Here is a 25,529-nt window from a genome sequence, read left to right as displayed (position 1 = left end):
AGGAGGTGCATAGACACCTTGCCTGCCATAAATTGTGGGGAATGAAGTGTGTGATACAGTAGAAGTGGTATTATTAAATTCTGGTGGTCTCAGAGAAAGCTGGAAGGGAGGCAAGCATAAGCTAAGCCCATTCAAGGTTGTTTCTGTGAATCTGGTTGTCACCTACCAGTTATGAGAAAGAGAGGAGAAGTGTGTTTATTCATTATAACAAATAAGAATTAAGCCTGGTTGAAGTTTGAAATTTTGTGTAGTTTAATTAGGCAGCTTTAACATTTGCAGTTCTGATGTTGAACATGACTGGACTGGATCTATTGTTTCTTAAATACTGTACAGATTTTCTGAGTTTTAACTACTGAAGCCTAATTTTCTGAACTTAGTATCTTGCAGGACTTGACAATTGTGGAGGGATAACCTGATAGCCTAATGTCTACATTTCCATTAGTACAGGCTATGGGAAAGTTGAAGAAAAATGCCCGATGGGATTCTCACCTTCGGTAGCAGCACCATGTTCTTAGTTTTGTTATCCTGGCTGCCTGTAGACTCTACATCAGCAGGTCACAAGACCCACTCTTATTCACCATAAGAATATCCTCCCCATTTTTCTTTTCCTGGCAGATAAAGACTTTAAAAAAATTTGAACAGGCATTTGGTAATTAATCGGTTGTGCAGAAGTATTTTTTATTAAAAAAACAAACAAACTGTCCTAGAACAAATCAAATCTGAATTTTCCTAGAAGCACTAGCATCAGCCAGGGGCAGGGGGGGATGCAATGGGAGCGGAATGCACCAGGTGGCACCCCAGAAGGGGAAGTAACACCTGGTCAGCTCCCATGCATCATTTGCATGGGCCCCTACACCTATGCATGTGTGTGCTGCTCTACACCTCACGCATGGTATTCCAGTCTGTGTGCACATATGCCCCTCCACACCCCTGAGCATATGGCTCTGGTCAGTGTGCGCAGGGTGCTCCTGTCTCTCTGTGTGCTGGTCCTTCCTCCACATGCACAGCTCTGGTCTGCACATGCGAACCCTGTCCCATGCGCCCTGCCTCTGGAAACCCCACTGGTTGTCCCAGCCCGGAAGTCCTGCCTCCCAGAAGTTCCTGGTGCGGGAACACCACTGCCTAGAAGCTGAGATGATTATACTGCGGCTGTTGTACTTTGGCCGTATCATGAAAAAGCCTGTTGTTGTTAACTGCCTTTGAATCGACCTCAACTTTTGATGACCCTGTGGATGAGATATCTCTAGAACCACTTGGCCTTCACTGCCCTGCTTAGGTCCTGCAGATACAGACTCGTGACCTCCTTAATTGACTCCAGCTATCTGGCATGTGGTCTTCCTCTCTTTCTAGTACCTTCCACGTTTCCTTATTGTCTTTTCTAATGAGTCATGCCTTCTCATGATGTGGCCAAAGTATGACAGCTTCATTTTTGTCATCTTGGCTTCTAGAGAACACATGACTCACTAGAAAAGATGATAATGCTTGGTAAGGTAGAAGGAAAGAGGAAGACTGTGTTCCAGATGGAGGAACTCAAACAAAGAAGCCACAACCCTGTGTCTGCAAGACATGAACAGGGCAGCTGATGGCAGGGTGACTTGGAGGACTCTCATTCATGGTGTTGCCATAAAGTCAAGTTGACGTGATGACAGTTAACAACAACAACTGGGAGTTGATCAACCTCATCTCACTGGGGAATGCGGACTACTTTGCTTTCCCTACTGCCCAGCTACTTAAACTTTGTCTTTCCTAAACCTTGCTCCCATCTGGCACTGACATAATAAACACATGAATCAAGGGATCTGGCAAGCTGTTGCAAGGTGTCCGCCTTCATTTGTGCTGTTTTCCCCTTCCCTCTCAATTTTTATGTTGTTTTGTTGTGTTGCGTTTTGACAACAAAGACATTTAGGAATCCCTTGATGGCAATTATTGAGACAAACATTCTGGCTGAGTAATAAAGAGACACATTCAACTTGATGCAAAGAACTATCATTATTGTTAATTGTTCCTGGAGCCCTTTTAATGGGCAGAATGCTTCATCGTTGGCTGGTGCAGAGGCAATGATGTTCTGCGGAGTGATGAGAAGATGCCAGGAGTGAAAACACACAAAGGATAACTGCACTGAACTGAGTGAGAACAGGCAATGTTAGAGAAACCATAGTACAGTTTGGAATAAGGAAGAATTGAAATGAGTGGGCTGTTGTTTCCGTGGAATCTGGATCTTTAGGTAATAAAGTAACATTAGGGGTAGACAACTGCATGGGAGAGTGATAAAGTTTTGCCAGTGAGCATCTGGTGAACTGCACAACTGTGGTTTCAGCAAATTTAGGATGACTGGAAGTCCCTTCCTGTTTTGATTTATTTTTGGTCACTTTGGGCCATTTCCCCCCTGTTCTGGGAGGATTCAGGGAGGGTCAGGTTGTTTGGCAGTTGTATGAACAGTTTTCATGTGTTTTTTCGTAGATTCATATAATTGGTAGGGATCACAAAAGCCGTGTAATCCAACCCCCTGCCATGCAGGAATACACAGTAAAAGCATTCCCAAAAGATGGCCATCCAATCTCTGTTTAAAGACCTTGAATACAGGAGAGTCCACCAGATACTTAGAATAGCTCTTACAGTGAAGAAGTTCTTCCTAATGTTTAGGTGTGATCTCTTTTCCAGTAGTTTGAACCCATTGTTCCATGTCTTAGTCTCTGGAGCAGCAGAAACCAAGCTCACTCCATCTTCTACATCCCATCCCATCAGATAACCTTCTCTCCCTCAGGCTGAACATACCCAGCTCCCTAAGCCTTTCGTCCTAGGGCATGGTTTCCAGATCTTTCACCATTTGCTTTTTGCTTATTTTTTTTAAAATCCCCCTTTGGTGTGTTCTAGGAAACCTCGGGTGGTTAAGAACTTTCCTCATCCCAATTTACTCCGAAATATGTGCATTGTTTTGTTTTGTTAGGTTCATGTGATTATTTCATTGCTGCCAGTTTCAGTGGATGAGACCCCAGGTTCTAGTGTCAAAAGAGAGAGAAGAAAATATTTATCTATTTTCTCCATGTAAGCCATTGTTTAGGAGCTAATTTTGTGATACAAATTAACTCCTCAGGCACACTTTAAGCTTTGGGGTGGGAAAATGTTCAACTTTGGCAGGTTCATACCCTCACTTACAAGCATCCTCTGGGCATTTTCATTGGCAATGAAGCACCAGCCATAAAATACTGTCTAATGAGTGAGAGGAGGAAAGCAGTTGTTTTCATTATTGAAACCCTGCCTGGAGGTGCATGTCCTCCTCTGGTAAGCAATAACAAAAGGCCTCTCTGTACCTTCCTGTGATACAAAACAAATCAGCTAGCAACAAGAGGACCCTGACCCATTGAGGAAAAATCTGGGTACCTCCAAAGGTCTTGTACACCAGTCCTCCTAAGTCCCAGCTAAGAAGACGAACATTCAGGTATTTAGGACTATAGATTGCATAGATCTCCTCCAATATACGTAGGTAAGTAGATAGGTTTGGGGTCAGCGTTGCATAGTGGTTTGAGCATTAATTAGACCATGATTCTGGAGACCAGGGTTGAAATCTCTGCTTAGCCATGGAAACTCACTGGGTGACCCTGGACAAGTCACATACTGTCAGTCTCAGAAAATCCCATGATAGGATCACCTTAGGTCTCAAAATGACCTGAAGGCTTGTTGTTATTGTTGTGTGCCTTCAAGTCATTTCCAACATGGTGTCGCTATTATGGGTTTTCTTGCAAAGATTTGTTTAGAGGAGTTATGCCATTGCTTCCCCTGAGGCCTGAGAGCATTTGGGCATCTGAGGCTGAGAGCAAGGTGACCCAATGGGTTTTATGGCTAGGTTGGGAATCAAATCTTGGTCTCCAGAGTTGTAATCCAATACTCAAACCACTATGCCATGCTGGCCCCCAAACCTTCCAACAAAAAGTTGTAAAGTTCAGATTAAACCTGGAGTAGATTCACTCCCCAGTGACATGAAGCCACCAAGTGTCCCCACCCAAACTGTACCAGTTGGTCCAGATCTACCTTCTGCCTGGTCCTTCTTTGAGGTACCACAAAACCCTACATTGCTTTTGCTACAGGAGATTAATGTGGCTGTTCCTCTGCAATTTGTCTCAGCAAAGCTCAGAGAGTCCAATTTCCAGATCAAAGCCAAACCATACCAAAAAGAAACAACACGCCGTGGGCCCAGGAACCGCATATGAAGATATTAATATTATTGCAGCATGCCAGGATTGTGCAGAGGAGCTTGTTTACATATAATGTAGGTCACTATCCTCATTCTATATTTAAATGGCTGACTTATAATAAGAGAGTTGCAGAGCTAAATTTCCCAGGGGGAATATTTCAAGGAAGGCATGACTGGCAATTCTTAGCCTGGTTCTGAAGGCCTGCTGAAGCAGAGAGAGATGCCTAATGGGTGGCATGGGCAACCAGAGTCAAAAGGGAGTAAATGGGTTGGGAGGCCTGCTGCACTTACCTTAAATTGCAGTAAAGTATATGCTGCTGCTATTGCTACTGCTGAGTCCCTTCATGGCAGTGTTGCTTCGATAGAAAGCCAAATTAAAGCATAAAGTTGCCTTAGACACAGGGAGAGTTAGAACTACATCGTTATATAAGTTCATGGAATTATAAAACCTTTGAGGTGGAAGGGACCACAAGGGTCATCCAGTACAACCCCCTGCCAATACACAATCAAAGTACCCAGGAAAGGTGGCCATCTAACCTCTGTTTCAAGACCTCCAAAGAAGGAGTCTCCACCACCCTCTGAGGCAGCCTATTTCACCATTAAAACAATTTTTGCAGCAAAAAAGTTATTTCTAATGTTTAGGTAGACTCTCTTTTCTTGTAATTTGAATTCACTGGTTTGTGTACTAGTCTTTGGAGCAGCAGAAAACAAACTTACTCCATCTTCTACATGAAATCCCTCCAATCCCACTTTAACTGCTATGACTCTTTCCTACAGGTTCCTGGCTTCTGTAGTTTGATGAGATACTTAGAATTCTTCGCCAGTGAGTTCTATTCAGAAGAACTTTCCCAGGATTTCATGGGATGGAACCATGACATTTAAAATAGTGTCAAACTCCTTATAACTTTGCAGTGTCAATATCTTTTGGATCAGAACAGTAGTCCATCAGATCTAGTTAACCTCTCCATGTAAGTCACCAGTGGGGTCCCACAGGGTTCTGTCCTGGCCCAGGGCTATTCAACATCTTTATCAATAACTTGGATGACAGGATTGGGGGCATAGTTATCAAATTTGCAGATGACACCAAATTAGGAGGAACAGCTAATACCCCAGAGGACAGAATCAAAATTCAAAATGACCTGAACAGACGAAAACTGGGCCAAAGCTAACAAAATGAATTTCAACACGGAGAAATGCAAGGTACTGGACTTAGGGAGGAAAAATGACATGAACAGATATAGGATTATGGGGGACACCTGGCTGAATGAAACTACGTGTGAAAGGGATCTCGGAGTCCAAGTAGACCACAAGTTGAACATGAGTCAGCAGAGCCATGCAGCAGCTAGCAAGGCCAATGTGATTTTAGGCTGCATCAATAGAAGTATAGTGTTTAGATCAAGTAATAGTTCCACTCTATTCTGCTCTGATCAGGCTCCACCTGGAATACTGTGTCCAGTTCTGGGCACCACAATTCAAAAAGGATGTTGAAAAACTGGAGCGTGTCTAAAGGAGGGCGACTAAAATGGTGAAGGAAACTATGTCCTATGAGGAACGACTGAGGGAGTTGGGGATGTTTAGCCTGGAGAAGAGAAGGTTAAGAGTAGATATGATCGCCCTGTTTAAATATTTGAAGGGATGTCATGTTGAGGAGGGAGCAAGCTTGTTTTCTGCTGCTCCAAAGAACAGGACCCGGAACAACGGATGCAAGCTACAGGAAAAGAGATTCCACCTCAACATTAGGAGGAACTTCTTGACAGTAAGGGCTGTTCGACAGTGGAACACACTTCCTACAAGTGTGGTAGAGTCTCCCTCTTTGGAGATCTTTAAACAGAGCTGGATGGCCATCTGTCGGGGTTGCTTTGATTGAGATTTCCTGCATGGCAGAATGGGGTTGGACTGGATGGCCCTTGCAGTCTCTTCCATCTCTATGATTCTATGTATGCATGGTTTAGAATGGTCCTTTCACAGCCCTGTTGGCTGGATTACCTTTAGATAGAGATACTGGGCCAGAAGTCAGACCATTTTGCACCCAAACTATATCCCTTTCAAAATTAATTTGCCACCTGTCTTTCCCCCCAGAAATAATAATAATAATAATAATAATAATAATAATAATAATAATAATAATTTTATTTTCTTATATCCTGCCTTTCTTATATATTTTTGCCAGTAGATGGGCTCAGGGCAGCAAAAAGTTACTTTTTATTATTTATAAATAATATAATGAAACTGTATATTTATCAACAAATATATATCTGCATTTTAACTTAAAGAGCTTGTATGGTGCAATGGTTTGAGTGTTGGACTAGGACTCTGGGAGACCAGGGTTAGAATCCTTGCTCAGAAAAGAAAACCTGCTGGGTGACCTTGAGCAAGTCATACTCTCTCAGCTTCAGAGGAATGCAATGGTGGCAAACCTCCTGGGAACAAATCTTGCCATGGAAACCCTGTGGTGTGTTTGCCTTAAGGTTACCATAAGTTGGAAATGACCCGAAGGCACACCACAAAAACATCATTGAAGGGGGAGGGTAGCAAGCCCTCCCAACCTATGTCAGAAGGGTCCTTGGAGCACCCAGCAACAAAGAAAGTCCAGAGTCCAACTGTAGCTCAAAATAAGCACACCTTTATTCTCCGTACGGGGTGACAGCTGCCTACATGGCAATTCCAAGACTGTCACACCCAATTGTCTTTCTTCAAACCTTTTATACATTCAAAAATGCATAGTTTTAGCAACATCTTTTCCTCAAGTTACCTTTTAACATTTCTTAATTTCCAGAACCAGTTTATTGACTAATTCCTGTCTTCCTGCCTTCCTGGCAAGTTTCCACAGTTCTGGTTAATCTTTCACAATCCCATTGTTCCTCTTTATCCCTAGTTTGCTTTAGCCATGTTGTGCTATAATCATTAAACTGCCCAACTGTCCTTTAACCTTTAGGTATTTGTTCCTCTCATCATAACTCTCAGAACCTTTCAGGGAGTGGCCATGTTGGCTGAGGAATCCTGGGAGTTGTACTCAGAAAGAAAGGCAGAAGGAAGGAAGGAAGGAAGGAAGGAAGGAAGGAAGGAAGAAAGAAAGCAACTTTCTAAATTCTGGTTTTCTTTCCTCCACTTCTTTCCAAGAAGTGCACCAGAGATTGTGAAGAGCAGCACATAGTAGGTCGAAATTTGACAGGCTTTGGCAAGCATCTTGTTTGGGGTTTGTGCTGGGATTTGTGCTGGCCTCCAGTTATGCCAGCAAAAGTACTTACTTGGGTGCTTCACAAAAAGATATTCATTATTTCTTAACTCAATAACTTGGTGCTGAGTGAGCAATGGCAGTGGCAATGGGATGGCTCCTAGGCATAGGTGCTTCCCTGGCCATTGATCAGCTGCCTCCTGCATTGGTGTACCTGGATGCTCTCTGGCTGCTCTTGAACACCCAGGGAAGTAGGAGAATCCTAGGCCTGTTACAGACTGCCAAAATAAAGCTGCTTCAGGTCTCTTTGGAGGTATGCTGTTTAAATGAAGCATGCATCCTAAGAATCCGAAAGCTGCACCAAAGCTGCACTCCAGTGCTTAGGAATGGAGTGTGGCTTTGGCGCGACCTCCGGACTCTTAGGACCCATGCATCATTTAAATAGCAAGAAACCCGAAGCAGCTTTATTTTGGCAGTCTGTAACAGGCCCAAGGGAATTTCATGTCCCTTAATTAATTCATTACATTGATTTATATACTGCTTTTCCCCTAGACTGGAGCTCAAATAAGCTCTGTTGTTGTTGTTGCTGTTGCTGTTGCTGTTGCTGCCGTTATTGTTGTGTGCCTTGAGGTTTCTAACAATTTCGTGGCAAGATTTGTACAGAAGAGGGCTACTTACAACAATTAAAACCATTGCTAAAAATCCACAAAATACAAAAGTTTTTAAAAAATGGGGTTTATCACATGAAGAAGATTGGATGTTTATCCTGGAAAAATCACGTAATTACGTGAAATGATTCCACACGATGTCGCACAAAACTCGCCATTAAAGTGGTCACAAAGAAGCATTAACTCACATCTTTTTACTTATGAGATTTCAGAGGCAATGCATTTCCAAAATCACTTTATATTCACAATTGCATGTGATAATAATTTGCGCAATTACTCGCCATTTTTGCTTTATTTGCGAGATGCTTTAAATGTGCTTTAATCTCTCTTTAATGCCGAAATTAGCCCCAGTGTAATAAACTCCAGTGAAACGATCAGAATTTTTATAAATATGTTGAATCGATGTAAACTCAAAATAAAGAGGGATTTCAAGAAGGTTGAACAGGATTTGAATACTGAATTCTACCAATGATATTGTATGGTTTTGTCTAAATATAGAACATGTTTGTTTGGGTGTAGGTACACACACACACACGCACACATATATACACTTAGTTGAACTTGTCTATTAAATCTAAAATCTTTTCAGGCTTAGAACTGCAACTGGTGAAGCAAAAACGGAAGTTTGGAATATACTGGACACCATTAAGCCCTTCTAGAAAGAAATGATATACTTCGGCTAAATGTTGGTGATATGATGCAGATAATGCTTTCTTGCAGCATGTAATATGGATGTACTCAATAGCCAGTTCTTTCTGGTTGGAGATCTTTCAGCATATTATGTTGTATTAGAAAAATCTTGGACATTTGGAGACACACAGGTAGCATTAAATTATATCCCTGTGACTTGGAATTTAACAGATGCTGATGTGGCTGGATCTGGCAAGCTTTTACTGTTACTAAAAGACTTCTGCTAGAAGGTTAGAAAGACAAGATCAAAATCTTTACACTCCCGGAATTATGTGGTGGTTTTGTGATGCTGCCTGGTTAGTGAACTGTGGTGTAGTGCGACGAAACATGCAGGCACCTTTGAATGTGCAGAGTACAACGGGTGTGACACATCCATGTACTATTTCACCACAGGTGGAACTTTGGAGTGCAGTTTTGAACTGAATGCATCCATTTCCGAGACAAAAATGTCCAACTGCTTCTGCAGGGAAGCTTTGTTGTTGCCTGCTTTCAAGTCATTTCCAACTTATGGCAACCCTAAGGCAAACCTGTCATGGGGTTTTCTTGGCAAATTTCTTCAGAGGGATTTTGCCATCGCCATCCTTTGAGGCTGAGAAAGTGTGACTTTCCCAAGGTCACCCAGTGGGTTTCATGGCCAAGATGGGATTTGAACTCTGCTCTCCAGAGCTGCCATCCAACACTCAAATCATGATGCCATTCTGGCTTTTATGCATGCCTTAAGACATTATCAGGATTTCTGTCAAACATTCACCATCTGCTGTTAAGTCATCAGATGATTGCTGCTTTAGTTATGCATAAATGTATATTTTACAGATGCCAACAATTTCTGGATCTATGGCTGGTTCATACGGCTGATTATGCTTATCCACTGTTCATATCTTATGTCCTTGCGCTTGACTCTTTTTTTTTCCTTTTCCCTTTCTTTATATTGCATTTTGAAAACCCATTTAATAAAAAAATCAAGCCAGCTCAGGAAGCCCATAGCTGGCCTATAAAGTACACTTTCGCAAAACCATCCTTTTGCCTCTTTCCCACTATGCATTTATAGCACGTAGGATACTACTCCCATAGCTGCATCCTACAGAATCCTGGACTATGTAGCTTTGTCAGGCGCTAGAGCTCCATGGATGAGAATTCTAAATACCTTGAGAAACTGCAGGAGTTTCGTCTCCAGCAGTTAAAGTGGTGTCAGAGTGTGATCATTTGTGGTGTGAAAGATGTTCCACCAGTGCCCACCGCTGCTACCACAGAGTATTCCCAGACTATGTACCTGCAGTTTTATGAAGAAGACAGCCTCTTCCAGAAGAGGCTGAATTCCCAATTGCCAAAGGATCTGAAAAGAAAACAAAAAAGAACATTGACTCCCCCCCCATCAATAATGCATAGAAGAGGGTTCACAGTTCCTGTTCTAGAGAGATTTCTTTTGTTCCTTTATTTTAAACTTTATAATTTGTTTATTTTTCTTCTTTATTTGATTTTCATTCCACGTTTCCCTTAGGACTGCAACTGATGATGATGCTAATGCTATAATCATGATGATGATGATGATGATGGCAGTGGTAGTAGTAATAGAAGAAGAAGAAACATAAAGACCAGAATTGTGTTGGTGCCTTGTAGTTCATTGACAGAACTGACCAACAAACATTAACATTCTCTAATTGCATTGCACACAATTTCAGATTCCAGGTTAATAAACACACTTCTCCTCTCTTTCCCACACCACTCCATTTTTTGTTGTTACAGCTAGATTCTTTCACAGAAATGATCCTGAACAGCTTGGCTCAGGCTTGCCTCCCTTCCAGTATTATCTCGGCACCCTGTGTCTGAGCAATAGCCATTTCTACTGTCTAACCCATCACAGCAATGTCCCACGAGGTTCCCAGGCCAAAATATGAGATCTGATATGCCACTGAGTGTATTAAGTATCAACCACAATTGCTTGTTATTCAAACACTCAGAGACAGAAATGTTAGCTAAAGGGGCTGTTCCCAAATCAAGGTGAAGTGAGCAGTTGTGCCTTTTAGCTTATTTAGGGAAGATGGGAGAAGGAACATCTAATCTATCCTACGTGCTTCTAGCTAGAAGGTGGCTGCAGAGCAGAGTGGAGGGTCAGCCCTGGCACCACAATAATGACATGGTAAAGAGGAACCTAAGTAAATATAGACAGCCCCTGGAGAGTCTTTGCACACTGCAGCAAGAAATCAGTAAAACTGTGCAAATGGTAGGAAGCTAGTGCTCTAGTGTGTGAGTTGGAATTTTTCAGATAGCCCTTTCCTCTTATTTGGAAATGATCCACCCACATTGGAGAATCTCTTGCCTGGAGATGATGCACAAAAACTGGGGACTCAAGGCCAGGCCCTGAGATCTGGCAACCCAGAAAACTTACACAGGTGTATGACATGGCCAGGATTCCAGTCATTAAATTACAAGAACAACAATGCCGATGATGATTTTTATGTTTATTTCTTACCCGCCTTTGCCTATGGATAGAGGCGGTGAACAGCAAGAGATGAAAAACATATAACATCAGTTAAAACACCTACACCAGTTTAAACAGTTATAGAACAATTTAACTGAGAGACATTTAAGAACCCATCAGTAAAACAATCTACCATTTGGCAAATCCTTCTTCCGCAACAGCCGGTCAATTGCTAAATAAAAAGGTCTTGGCTTGCCAGTAGAAGGGCAATGTTGTCTCACTATGAGGTGCCACAGCAATGGAAAAGCTCCAGTATTTTGGCTAAGCCTAGCTCTCATCCATTACAATTTAGACTGGCAGGCTGCCCTCTTGTTCTCTGGTTGCATTTTATTTTTGATGGTTCACTAGCTAAGCATTTCTGTCAATAAATTCCTGTCGTATTTTGGGCTCTCTAGTGGATTTGCCAACTTTATTTTTTCCCCTGCCAGGGCTCTTGTGCATTTCTAAAGTGTCACAATAAGCAAAAACTCATCCTCACAATGTCACTTGCCAAGGAAAGACAGAGATTACATCTGTTGAACTTCTGCCTGCTTCCTGAAAGGTGTAGTTGTCCAACTCGACAAGCTGACCACATTCTCGGCCACTACATAGTCTCAAAAATAACTAGAAAGGTTGATTTAAGGATGAGCAAACATTTTGCTTTCTTTGAATAAGAGCTCACCACAGGTTGCAAATATATTCATAAATGAGACAGAATTCAAAAAGGAACACGAATAAAAGCAAAAGAGACAGGTGTGTGAACTGCCACCTTGGGTGCTTTGCCATCCCAGATTTGTGCCTTCCTATGCAAGGATGGGTAATGGAGTGCAAACTATTTTGCATTTTTTTTCAAGTGTTCATACAATTATAGGCTACTAGACTTGGAAGGGACCCCAAGGATCATCCAGCCCAACTCCCTGCCATGCAGGAAGACACAATCACTCTTGAAAGATGGCCATCCAGCCTCTCTTTACAAGCCTCCAAATAAGGAAACTCCACCACACTCCGAGGCAGCACCTTCCACTGTTGAACTGTTCTTACTGTTTTCCCAACGTTTAGGTAGAATCTCTTTTCCTGTAGCTTGAATCCCTTGCTCTGAATCCTAATCTCTGGAGCAGCAGAAAACAGGTTTGCTCCTTCTTCCATAGGATATTCTTTCAAAAATGCAAAAATGGAGATTGTGTCACCTCTTCACTCTGAACTCATTTTGCAGGAATTGAAGTAAGGACACTTAAGGACAACGAGGGAAAGTGGGAGGAGAAGAGAGAAACTGGGACAATTTGAAAGCTGCTGAAAAAGTGGGATGGCAGAGGATTACAGTACAGTGGTACCCCGGGTTACGAATTTAATTCGTTCCGCGGCGCCGTTCGTAACCCGAAAGATTTCGCAACCCGAAAAAGCCATAGCCGCTAGCGCTGGAAAGCCGCGATTTCGTGCAAAAAAGCGCCGAAAAGCACCAAAATTTTTTTCGTAAGCCGAAAAAAAAAACCGTAACCCGGAACAGTTTTTTCCTATCTAATTTTTTCGTATCCCGGAAATTTCGTAACGCGGTCATTTCGTATCCCGGGGTACCACTGTACTTGAGATTGCCCCTGGCAAATCAGGATAGTTGGAAGTTATGTACTTGGCCCCTTCTGGATCGCTGGACTTTGGTAATATGTAACATCTTCCACCCTTGACACATTCCAGTGTCAAACAGCTCTTACTAGCTGTTCTTGGAATCTACTTCTTGGATCTTGGAAGCTAAACAGGGTCAGCCCTAATTAGTACATGGATGGGAGATTGCCAATGAATATCAGGGCTCTGTTTCTGAGGAAGGACTGGCAAAACTGTCTCCCAGGTATTCTTTGCCTACAAAAAACCTATGAAATCCAAACTGTCACCATAAGTCAACAGGCAACATGAAACAACATACCATGAGTTCCAGGTAACCAAAATCCATGGATGCTCAAGTCCCATTAAATACAGTGGCAGAGTAAAATGGTGCCCCTTATATAAATTGGCAGTATTAAGGTTTGCTATTTGGAATTTATATACAATGGACCCTTGTTATCCTCTGAGTTTGGTTCCAGGGTCCCCTGTGGATACCAAAATCCGTGGATGCTCAAATCCCATTAAATACAGCGGCACAGCAAAAAGACACGTCTTAAATAAAATGGCAAAATCAAGGTTTGCTTTTTGGAATGTATGCATTTTAAAAATATTTTCTAACCCTGGCTGCTTAAATCTTTGGATATGGAGGGCTGACTGTATTTTTGGGAATAGTGTCAAGCCATGGATAGTTGAATCTGTGGATAAAGAATTCATGGATACAGAACGCTGGATTACACAAACACACACACACAGAGCATAGAAAGTTGTGTTTGTCAAGGGAGATGGCTCATCCTGGGGGGGGGGGGGGGATGGATTCTCTGGTAGCCAAAAAGCTTTTCCCCCCTGCTCCCTGTGGTTGCTGTGCACTTTAGACTGGCGTCATGTTGGCACAAGTTACCAAGAGGACTCTGGCTGCTTTGGTGCAGGCCACTGGTGAATTCGTGGCAGAGACAGATTTCGAACCAGAGGAATTTTCCAGACAACAACACTCGCTTCTTACATAAATTGTCCTCTCTTTCCCCAGAATCCTTGCTTTTAACCTCAATATAAGCAGAAATCATGTTGCAAATAGATGCTGTGGCCAGGTGCGGCACCACTTCTTCGGCACAAAACAACTTGACAGCTAAAGGGGGTGTCGTGCGCTCTTGTGTGAAATGAAAGCCGGAGCCGTTCTGCTTCAGGTCCCTGAGTCCTCAGAACTGGAATTCTCTTTAGCCCCCCCCCCCCCCAGTTTGGTTTCTGCAGGCTACCTTGGTGAATGTTGCCATGTCTGCCATGCTCAGTGAAAGGCCCATCATCCCACAAGGCAGCTGCCTTTTCTGAGTATTTTTTCATTTATTTTATTAAAATGTATCCTAAGTGTGTGAGGGAGAGCCAGCATGATGCAGTAGTTTGCACATTGGACTATGACTCCGGAGACCAGGGTTCAAATCCCAGCTCAACCATGGAAATCCACTGGTTGACATTTGGCAACTCACACTCTCAGCCTCAGAGGAAGGCAATGGCAAATCTCCTCTGAAGTAACTTGCCAATCCCCCCCCCCCTTGATAGGTTTTCCTTAGGATCTCTATAAATTGAAACAACTCAAAAGCACACAACAACAACAACAACAACAACAACAAATGTGTCTGTGTGTGAGTGATAGGTGATGGGGCTGCCCCAAGACAGTTTTCTGCCTGAGGACTAATCTGCACTGTAAAAATAATCCAGTTTGACACCACTTTAACTGCTCTGGCTCCATTCTACAATTCTAAGAATGGTAGTTTGATGAGCTATTTAGCTTTCTCTGTCAGAGAGCTCTGGTACCACAACAGATTATAGATACCAGGGTTCCATAGCATGGATCCATGGCACTTAAAGTGGCGTCAAACTGCATCAATTCTGCCATGCAGATCAGGCAAAAGACAAGCCGCTATTGCCACCTCTGTTCCATGCAGAAAAGCCAAGTGGACTAGGAAGCCACCTTGAATCCGGAGCCCTTTCATTCTACACAATGACACCGCTATGGCTCCATTGTAAGCACTATAATTTCATCATATGGATCCTGGGATTTATAGTTTGAGGAGCTCTCTGGCCAAGAATTCTAAATACTCCTCCCTAAATTAGCAATCCAAGGATCCCATAAGATGGAATAATGGCAGTTAAAGTGGGAACACAGTACTGTACTGTAATGTGTATTGTGAAAGGACTCCAGGTTTTGGAAACAAAAGGCAGTGTATAGATAAATATGATAGCAAATTCATAGAATCATAGAGGAGTGGTGACACCTGGTGCAGTAACCCTCCCCCCCCAATTGGCCTCTTATTGTGTCACCCCTCCATTGACCTGCCCTAACTAGCATGGGGAGTATCTCTGTGAATTGGTGCATTGGTGCCAAAAGCAACACTCCCATGGTCTGATTTTGGCGCTGCAAACTATGGTTGGGACACACTCTGAGGAATCTGTGATCTCAAGGAGAGCAATTCGTATTGGGAGCACTTTCTAAGTACACCACTTAGGCTGCATCTGCGCTGCAGAAATAATCCAGGGTTGACATCATTTTAACTGTCATGGCTCAGTGCTGTGAAATTCTGGGAACTGTAGTTTGTTGCGACCCCAGAACTCTTTGACAGAGAAATCTAAATGTCTCACAAAATTACAGTTCCTAGAATTCCATTGCATACAGTCACAGCTGTTAAAGTGGTGTTAAACTGGATTATTTCTAAAGTGCGGATGCAGACTTAGAGTGATGCACAACTCTTATGTCAGCTTTTAGCTCCAAGTTTGGAAGCAGAATTCTCCAAGGCTGATGGAACTCCCCTGAGAAGAGAAGAAAATATTCCCAGGGAACAAAAGCAGACTTTGTGAAGCTGTAATAATAGCTTTAAGTGGAGCGAGCCAGTAGAGGGCTAATAATGGCAATGCCTCCCAGCCTTCTGCTGCTCAGCTTTTTCACTTTCAACCATTTGTGACTTAAATCGGGGAGAACTACAGACCTCTCCACAAATGAGTATATATGAATTCCCAGCAGGTTCATGATCTGGAAATCAAAGAGGTATTCTTAGAAATCCTGGGTGAGCTTTGAGTTTGATGTACCTATTTTAGTGAAATGAAATCATTCACAGTGTCTTGCTGGGGGAATCTGAAGGAGCCGTGATTTGAAAGGTGTGGAAATTGTGCGTGTCTGTGAGTGTGTGCTGTAGTGCTGAGTTTCTGTACACCACAGAAGGTTTTTGTTGCTATGTTATCTGCGTGTTATGTGGTTATGTGTGCTCAACTCAGGTGCACCTACTGTAAAAATTGTGCAGTTTTACACCACATTACCTGCCACGGCTCCATCCTACAGACTCATGGGACTGGTAGTTTTGTGCAGCACCAGCACTTCTTGGCAGATATTATTTAAAGATCTTGTAAAACTACAAATCCCAGGATTCCATAGGATGGAGTTAAAGTGTTGTCAAACTGCATATTTTCTACAATGTACTGTAGATGAATCTTCAGAATTTTCAGGGTTTACATAAAACAAGTCTGGCACAGATGCATACTGATTTACTATAATGCTTTGTGAATCCAGTCTATGAATGCTGAATTTGAACCCTGGTCTCCTGAAGTCCTAGTCCAACACCCAAACCACTACCAGCTCTTTTAAACTATTGTCGTTTTGTGCCTCCAATTTGACTCTGACTTATGGCAAACCTGTGTTAGAGTTTTTATGGCAAAATTTCTTCAGAGAAGGTTTGCCATTGCTTTCCTCTGACAGAGTACGACTTGACTTGCTGACAAAGGGATTCGAACCCTGGTCTCCCAGCGATCTAGTCCAACACTCAAACCACTACACCACATTGTCTCACAATTGCATTGCTTTTAAATTCTATTACGGCAAAGTGGCAGAATTTTGTGGAACCTGGGATGGTGACTTCATGCAAAATGTCCCATATTTTAAGCTGCCCAATCTACCCCTTGGGAATGAACCTTTCCCTCTCTTTGCAAGCAGGCAGTGGTATTTCAGACACATTTCACGAACCATTTGACAAGCTTTTGTGGAGCTTGGGGCGAAAGAGAGAAATGCTTATGTGGCCAACGAAAAGCGTTTAATTATGTTGCATATGAATTATAGATTGGTTTTAAAAGTCTGCAGAGCAGAGTACAGCCAAAGTCTCTTCTTTTCTTGTGCCTTCTTGCAGTTTTGTTGTCACCTTGGCGGTATCAAACTCTTCTCTTTTCAGGCTGTTTTCTGTTTTTTTTATGAACAGTGTTGTATCCACACTGCAGAAATAATGCCGCTTGACCCCGTTTTAACTGCCAGGGCTCAATGCTATGGAATTCTGATATACAGTATGTAGTTTTGTAAGATATTTAGCCTTCTCTGTCAGAAAGCTCTGGTGCCACAACAAACTACAAATCCCACGATTCCACAGCACTGAGACAGGGCAGATAAAGCAGTGTCAAACTGCACTATTTCAGCAGTGCAGATGCAGCTTAGGAAAGCTTATGCTACAAACATCTTTCCTTCTGTTAGCCTTAAAGGTGCTACAAGATCCCTTTGTGTACTGATCCAGACTAACATGTCTATGCCTTTGAAAACAACAGTAGTGTGAGTACAACTCCAACTCCAATTCCCCAGCCTTTTTTCCTGCTCCCTGGCTGCATGCCGCCATAACTATGGAGAAGAGCTCTCCTTTTCTACAACAAGAACATTGCTCAGGAAAAGAACATTACTTTTGGGATTTCAAATACACTTCCAGTATTCCAATCACAGGCAGAGACAACATGATCTTTTATGTCAGGGAGCATTTTGCATGAGATTCCGTTGCCCTTACAGTAAATTGCCTGTCCCTATCTATTAGCGGGAACTGGCAAAGGCTCAGATGCTGCAATGTAATGGATTTGTTTCTCCTCAAAGAAATATCTATCTCTTAGCTAGAGAGCCCTTGTACCATCGTAACTGTTGGATTGCACCAGTAGTGGCGTCTATGTCAGTGGAATTGTGCATCCACTCTTGGTTTCAGTCTAAACTTTCAAAGACCCAATCAGCACGGTCAATATCAGAATCATAGAACTGTAGAATTGGAAGAAACCCAAAGGGCTACCCAGTCCAACCCTTTGCTATGCAGGATACCCAATACAAGCACTCCCTGTCACAGATCCAGCCTCTATTTTAAAACCTCCAAAGAAGGAGGCACTCCGAGGCAGCATCTTCTACTGCTGAACAGCATTTACTATCAGAATGTTCTTCCTAATGCTGAGGTGGAATCTCTTTTCCTCTAGTTTGAATCCATTGCTCTGTCTCCTAGTCTCTGAAGCAGCAGAATGCAAGCTTGCTCCATCTTCTACATGGCATCCCTTCAAATATTTAAACATGGCTATCATGTCCTCTCTTTACTTGCCCTTCTCCAGGCCAAACTTACCCAGATCCCTAATTTGCTCCTCGTAGGGTTTGATGGTTTCTAGACCTTTCATTATTATGGTTGCCCTCCTCTGGACATGCTCCAGCATGTCAACTTCCCTTTTGAAGCTCAGAACTGGACACAATATTTCAGATGAGGTCTGATCAAAGCAGAGTGGTACTATTACTTCCCTTGATCTAGATGCTACATCCCTATTGATAGTTTAGCAGCTTGGACATATCCTGTAAAGTCTGAACTACCCAGATGGCCGGCATCCATAGTTTTTTGTGGGTTTTTCAGACTATGTGGCCATGTTCTAGAAGAGTTTATTCCTGACGTTTTGCCAGAATTCATGGCTGGCATTTTCAGAGAATACTGGCATGGAAGAGAGTGGTTATATATATACTGTGTGACTCTGGGTATGGAGGAGTGGTTCCCATGTTAATCTGTGTATTGTTCTGTTGTTGATGGCAGGGCCTCAGGGTGGGAGGATATGCAAAGGCGATTAGCATCTGCTTAATTAGTGATCATTATCTGCTGGGAAAACCCCTAACCTGGAGTGGTTTCTCATTTGCATTTGCTGAGTCCTGATTTTGGTGTTTTTCAGGACTGGTAGCCAAACTTTGTTTACTTTAAGGGCTTCTTCTTTCCTGTTGAAGTTGTCCAAGTGTTTGTGGAATTTAATGGCTTCCCTGTGCATTTTGACATGATAGTTGTTGGCATGGTCCAAAATTTCAGTATTTTCAAACAGCATTTTGTGCCCTGCATGGTTTATAACATGTTCTGCTACTGCTGATTTTTCTGGCTGACCCAGTCTGCAGTGTCTCTTGTGTTTCTTGATTCTTGTTTGCACACAGCGTTTGGTGGTCCCTATGTAGACTTGTCTGCAGCTGCATGGTATGCGGTAAACTCCTGCGGCTGTGAGAGGGTCTCTCTGGTCCTTGGCTGAGCGAAGCATTTGCTGGATTTTCTTTGTTGGTCTGTAAACCATTTGGCAATTGTTTTTTCCTCACCACTTTTCTTATTCTGTCTGTGACTCCTGTGATGAATTGTAAAAATACCTTCCCTTTGGGTGGTTGTTTGTCTTCACCCCTGTGTTGATTTTTTCAGGCTGTGGCAGCCCTTCTGATGTCTGAGCTGGAATAACCATTAGCCTATAGAGCCGGGTCTAGGTGCTTCAATTCATCTTCCAAGAAGTAGAGTTCACAAATGCGTTTTGCCTAGTCTACCAGTGTTTTATTGTGCTTCTTTTTTGTCCTGAGTGATGGTTGGAGTTCTTGTACAGGTATCTGTCCATATGTGTACGTTTTCTGTGTATTGTGCGACCCAAATGTTGGTTCAGTTTGCGGATGACTAGGACATCCAAGAATGTCCTAGTCATCCACAAACCGAAACAACGTTATACACTGGCCTCAGGGCCAGGTAGGGACATGACATTCACACAGTGCACACACTGATGCTGCCCTGATGCCACTGTCATGGCATGTGCCCAACCACATGGTAGGTAGTGTGGCAACGCTCCTTTGGTGCTGCGTCCAGATGACGCAGTGCCAAAAGGAGCACCAGAATGTGCCACCACCGCAGCAAAGGATTTTCTTGGTTGGTCTGTAAACTGACCAAGTGGCTCCTTTTAGCACCGTGTCCTTTTGTGGCTCCTTTTAGCCCCATGGAAATGCCAGATCAGGGGTGTGGTGTGTAGTTGCTGTGGCCCCCGTCTGACAATGAAAGAGGAAGCTGCAGGCCACCCTTAGGGGCGGTCTGTTCAACCCCTATAGTCTCAAGACAGCACAGCTCCTTTGGAAATGCTATTGACTGTGTTGTGAACACTGGCAAGAGCTTGTGCCAGTTCCAGGATCTCTACAAAAAATGCAAGCCTTTTTGAAGACAAGCATGTCTGCAAAATCACCCCTCCCTCAATGTTTGTGTTCAGTTTACTGTTCTTTTAAAAAGGAAGCATGGCAAGCCCAATAACAAGGGAACAGAACATATGTTTTGTTGAGCAGAGCAGCTCCAGCACATACGGCAGACTTCATAAAGTGAGCAATGCGACAGCATAAACATTTAAAAAGGAACTCCCCTCCCCCACCTTCCTTGGCTCAAGCAGTTCATTAAGATAATGAACAGCCAGGCAAATTATTGCTCTGAGAGATAATTGGTGAATGCTTCTTGCATAGTCTGGGCCCAGCAATGGTTTAGCAATCACGGTATCCCTTAGAATCATAATAAGGGATACAGTGGCTCAGCTGTGAAGATGCTGACTATGACTGCAAGATTGGCAGGTTGGAAGATCAAGGTCCAAGCGTTGCGTGACTGAGTGAGTTCATATTACTAGTCCCGGCTTCTGCCAACCTAGCAGTTCAAAATCATTTAAAAGTGCAAGTAGATACATAGGTATCACTTCAGTGGGAAGGTAACAGTGTTTTGTGCAGTCATGCTGGCCACATGACCACCAGCATTGTCTTCGGACAACACTGGCTCCTTGGCTTATTAACAGAGATGAGCACTGACCCTACAGTCGGACATGACTTGACAACCTTGTCAAAGGGGAAACCTTTACCTTTATAATCATAGAATTATAGAGTTGGAAGATACCTAACCAATCCAACCCATTTCTGTCTTGTAGGGAGACACAATCAAAGCACTTCTGACAGATGGCCATCCAGCCTCTGCTTAAAAGCCTCCAGAGAAAGCGACACCAAGCTCCAAGGCAAAATGTTCCATTGTCTCCAGGTTAAACATAACCAGCTTCCTAAGCTACTTTTCATAGGGTTTGGTGATTTCCAGACCATTTTGGTCACCTTCCTTTGGACACACTCCAGATTGTCAATAACCTTCTTGAATTGTGGTGCCCAGAACTGGACACAGTATTCTAGGCGAGGTCTGACCTTTTCCCCTATACTGTACAATCTACCTCAAGCTTTAAGAGTTACAGGAAAAAGTTTCCACCTCAACATTAGGAAGAACATCTTGATGGCAAGCTCTTTGACAGTGGAAGACCTTGCCTTGGAGAGTAGTGGAGTCTCCTTCTTTGGAGGTTTTCAGACAGAGACAGGATGGCCATCTACTTTGATTGTGTCTTCTTGCATGGCAGAAGAGAGTAGGACTGGAGTTGGGTCTCTTCCAACTCTAGGATTTTATCATTTGATTATTGCCATTAATATTCTGTGACTACACATAACAGAGCCAAGAAGGCACTTGGTGTTGAAGACACACTATAACTGTGGTGAAAATCATGCAACTGTCAAGGTGTTGTTGGGCTGCAACTCTCATTCTAGTGTTACTGGGTGATGCAGTTGATAACACTGGGAAAGATGGACCAGTGACCCATTAAAGGCAGCCTCTTATGCACCCCACGTTGGCTTTGCTAGGAAAAGTACACCAGAATATTGTGAGTCTCGGGAAGTCTTTTAAAATGTCTAGGTTGTAGGGTAAGGTATGTGTGTTTAAGTTGTATTTGATACGGTATTTGTTATTTTTGTAATGCTGGCAATGTGTGTGGTGTATATAATGTATGTAAGTAATGTAAAGTAATATTTGTATTGTATGAGTTTAGGTGGATATACAGTGCGCTTCCGCCATACTTGGGCGCACTATACGCAGCTTCCTGCTTATGCGGAAGCCACGGCCCATAGGAAACAATGGTGCTCGTGCCTGCGCAGATCCCCCGCGTAAAGAGAGGGCCCACTGTATTTGATTGTGGATGTCATGTGCTTTGTGTTATGTATTAATAATCAATGAAAATAAATACACACACACACATACATACACACTCTGCTTCCTATACTCGCCGACCCAATCTCATTTGGCAAGAGAGCTTATAATAGAACAGCACAAGTTGAAGGTTGTGGCTGGGGGAGCATATAGAAGAAAAGGTGGTCCACAAAGTACAGATAAGTTTGTTTATTTGTTTATACTTGTTCCTCCACATTTGTGGCTTTGACTTTGGTGGATCTGATTATTCATGGATTTTATAAATATGTTATCTCTAGGAATATCTAGGTCCTCCAGCGCAACTCGGTGCTCAATGTTTACCAAAAGTCGCACTGAAGGACCTAGAGATTCCTAGAGCAAAAACTCTACTAGGCATTTGTAGCTCCTTGAGTGCAATTCTATGTCTGGCTGACCTAGAGATTGCTAGAGAGGTGTCCTCTCAGGTAAAAACATAGTGTTTTTATTACTTGCAGTTTTTCCACATTCACAGGGTCTCGTGCCCTTAACCTCAGCAAATGTGAGGGACGAGTATATTTAGTTCATATCTATGCTGCTTTTCTCCCAGAAAGGGACCCAAGGTGGCCTACAAGATAATAACATTTCAAAAACTTCACAGTAAAAATTAAACAATTAAAACCATCTATTTAAAACAATATAAAGTTAACATAAAAACATACAAAACTTAAAAACATAATATGTTCTCTTGAGATTGAAGTCATAGTTGCTTCCTGTTGTTGTAGTGATTCATCTTAAGATCTGTTGAGCAATTTTACAATTTGCTTACATTAAAAAGAAATTGCCGATGCTTAGAAAAATCACAGGAGCAGGTGCTTAGCTACACCTGCTGATGAAAATGATCTGAGCAGTTTTAGATCATTAGAGTAGCTAATAACGCTTCTGCAATGACAGTGATTACAAACATATTAAATTGCTTAGTACGAGTGGATGCAATGTGTTAACAAGGGACTGAGAGATACGATAAGATGTTTCACATGTGTTTTTGATCTCTGGATTGGAATATTTGGCCCTCTTGTGGATAGGGAACTGGTTCTAGAACATGAAACAGAGAGTAGGGATAAATGGAGATTTTTCACAACGGAAGGGTATGAGGAATGGGTGCTCCCAAGGATTTGTATTGGGACCAGTGCATTTTAATTTCACATTGACTTGGGCTGAAATCCTGTTGGTTTCTTACTCACGTGTAATTTCCCCTCTGGAAGCAGTTGGACAGTTTTCTGATGCAGAGCATCTGTATCCTATTCCAGGTTGCAGGATTTTGTGTGAGTTACTGAGAAAACCCTATGATTGGTTCACCTTAGGATCACCATAAGTTGGAAACAGCACGGAGACATACAACAATGAGCCATTGTGAATACCTTAAAGGCACCAGATACCATCTGATCTTAGAAGCTAAGGAGAGCCAGCTCTGGTTAGTATTCAGATGGGAGACTGCCAGCAAATCTCAGGTGTTGTAGGCTACAGTTCAGAGGAAGGAACTGGCAAAACCACCTCTTGATTATTCCTTGCCTAAGAAACCCGATGAAATTCATGGGGTCACCATAAATTGACAGGCAAGTTGAAGGCACACACACACATCCGTATGACTGAGAAGCATACATGTGTATGTGTGCATATACATTCAGTTGTTCCTGAACATTTGGTTGTACATTTAATTGCATATTTAGCTGTGGATTCAGTTGCACAACACTGCTTTTCAACAGACGGCCCTATACAGCTCTGGTTTATGGTACCTGAAGAACTATATGCTCCCGTAGAGCCTGCTCGTGTTTTGAGATCTTCTGATGAGGCTTTGCTCTGTGGCTTGACACCTTCATAGGGGCATCTGGTGAAAACATAGAAGAGGGCCTTCTTGGTGGCTGCTCCAAGGCTCTGGAACGCCCTTCCTAGAGAGGTTAGACTTGTGCATTCCTTGCTATTCTTTCATAGGCATCAGAAGACTTTTTTGTATTGGTAGGCCTTTGAGGGCTGACTGCTCAGGAGGAAAAAAGCGTTTAATATGTTGTGTTATTTATACTTGGTTATGCTTTTAACTGCCTTTAATTTTGTTAATATATCCATGGGTTGACCATATAAACAAAGTACAATAACATCCATCAAAATCCACAAAACACTAATGCCATTATTGGGCCAACTGAAATGCACAAAACAACATCTTGCATGCTTTTGAAAAGGGGTAGGCAACCTTTTTGAGCTGGAGGCCGGGTTGCTGTCCCTCAGACAACTGGGGGGCCGAAGCCGGGGGGTGGTGGAGCTTCCACCCTCCGGGGGCAGGCCTCCTCCTCTTTGCCAGGCCCCGTCAGAGGCCGGCAAAAAAGTCCTAGAGGCCCGCTGCTGCTGCCGGAGCCCTGTTGGAGGGCCCCAGTGATGGCAACGGGCCTTCTGCTGCTGCCGGAGCCCTGTTGGAGGACCCTGGACACCACAACGGGCCTCTGGGAGACCGGCTGCCGCCGCCGGAGCCCTGTTGCAAGGTCCCGGACATCGCAACGAGCCTCCCAGAGGCCCGCTGCCACCGCCAGAGCCCTATAGCAGGGCCCTGGCCACCGCAACGGGCCTCCCAGAGGTCCGCTGCTGCCGCCGGAGCCCTGTTGCAGGGCCCCGGCCACCGCAATGGGCCTCCCAGAGGCCCGCTGCCACTGTCGGAGCCCTGCAGCAGGGCCCTGGTGACCACAACGGGCCTCCTAGAGGCCGCCGCCAATTTTGAAAGGAAAGGTCATGCAAGACTTCGCCGCCATTTAGAGAATCAAAATGGCAGCATCCAGAGCGGCGAAAAGCTGCAATTCGCAGCGGCGGCAGGAGTTTGCAGGGGGCGGCTGAAAGGCCTCCGCAGGGCGGAGGTTGCCGACCCCTGCTTTTGAAGCTCCACTGGCTTCTTCATCAGGCAAAAGTGTTAAAAATCATGTAGGCGAAAAAAAAAATGACAATATTTGTCACAAGCCTGCATTTTGTCAAGATGTGCCTGCTCTCAGTTTAGGTGATACTGGAGGAAAATTCTGCCATGCAGGAAATCAAAATCAAACCATCCCCAACAGGTGGCCATCTAGCCTCTGCTTAAAGACCTCCAAGGAAGGAGACTCCACTACACTCCGGAGGAGTTTGTTCCACTGTCGAACAGCCCTTACTGTCAGGAAGTTCCTCCTAATGTTGAGGTGGAATCTCTTTTCCTGCAGCTTGCATCCATTGCTCCGGGTCCTAGTCTCTGGAGCAGCAGAAAACAAGCTTGCTCCCTCCTCAATATGACATCCCTTCAAGCATTTAAACAGGGCTATCATATTACCCCTTAACCTTCTCTTCTCCAAGCTAAACATCCCCAGCTCCCTAAGTCATTCCTCATAGGGCATGGTTTCCAGACCCTTCACCATTTTAGTTGCCTCCTTTGGACACTTTAATCACTTGTACAGTGTATAAATTTGAGAAGTTTTCATCTAAAAAAAGCAACATTTCTAAGCTCTGCTGGTTGGAAGCGTCTGGGAATTGTAGTCCAAAAAGTAACTCTTCTGATCTTTGATTTGGATGAATCCCAAACATGTAGCTCTTGAACAAAATTACCGTTGGCCTCATTGTTGAAGCCTCCTTCATATATTTTTTTCTTTTTTGACCACACTCAGCAAAAACAATGTGTCAGCCAACCCCCCCCCCCCCCCCCCCCCCCCCCCCC

The 25,529-nt window shown here is 43.4% G+C and overlaps 1 protein-coding gene across 3 annotated transcripts in view; it reads left to right on the top strand.

Annotated features, from left to right (window-relative positions):
- The window catches only part of SLC35F4 (solute carrier family 35 member F4), a 157,176-nt gene that overhangs the window by 49,498 nt on the left and 82,149 nt on the right, over positions 1-25,529 (top strand). Inside the window, exon 1 of one of the 3 annotated variants that reach the window (XM_042446535.1) lies at positions 7,187-7,345. The exons of 1 other annotated variant lie outside the window; for it this stretch is intronic. The gene's annotated coding sequence lies outside the window, so the exon portion shown is untranslated. Of the gene's footprint in view, positions 1-7,186; positions 7,350-25,529 lie in introns of those variants that run through there. One more of the 3 variants, XM_042446536.1, reaches the window with a different exon arrangement.

Source organism: Sceloporus undulatus, chromosome 1, assembly GCF_019175285.1.
Source record: "Sceloporus undulatus isolate JIND9_A2432 ecotype Alabama chromosome 1, SceUnd_v1.1, whole genome shotgun sequence".
Taxonomy (NCBI): domain Eukaryota; kingdom Metazoa; phylum Chordata; class Lepidosauria; order Squamata; family Phrynosomatidae; genus Sceloporus; species Sceloporus undulatus.
The sequence above is the reverse complement of the archived record's forward strand: the minus strand, read 5'-3'. Positions and strand labels throughout refer to the sequence as shown.